Source organism: Arachis duranensis, unplaced genomic scaffold (genome assembly GCF_000817695.3).
Source record: "Arachis duranensis cultivar V14167 unplaced genomic scaffold, aradu.V14167.gnm2.J7QH unplaced_Scaffold_54734, whole genome shotgun sequence".
Classification (NCBI taxonomy): domain Eukaryota; kingdom Viridiplantae; phylum Streptophyta; class Magnoliopsida; order Fabales; family Fabaceae; genus Arachis; species Arachis duranensis.
Window position 1 is genome coordinate 45,000 of NW_026264952.1, and position 534 is coordinate 45,533.

Below are 534 nucleotides of genomic sequence, written 5' to 3' on the forward strand. Positions count from 1 at the left end.
TTGCTCCCAATAGTTTTGTGGAGGAAAGTGCATCCCTTGAGGCATCTCAGGGATTTGATGATGAGATGGGTCTCTTGTTTGCTCCATCCTTTTCTTAGTAATGGGTTTGTCCTCATCAATGGGGGTGTCTCCCTCTATATTAACTCCAACTGAATAACAGAGGTGACAAATGAGATGAGGAAAGGCTAACCTTGCCAAGGTAGAGGACTTGTCCGCCACCTTATAAACTTCTTGGGCTATAACCTCATGAACTTCTATTTCTTCTCCAATCATGATGCTATGAATCATGATAGCCCGGTCTATAGTAACTTCGGACCGGTTGCTAGTGGGAATGATTGAGCATTGGATAAACTCCAACCATCCCCTAGCCACAGGCTTGAGGTCTTGTCTTCTCAATTGAACCGGCTTTCCTCTTGAATCTTTCTTCCATTGGGCGCCCTCTTCACAAATGACTGTGAGGACTTGGTCCAACCTTTGATCAAAGTTGACCCTTCTAGTGTAAGGATGATCATCTCCTTGCATCATAGGCAAGTT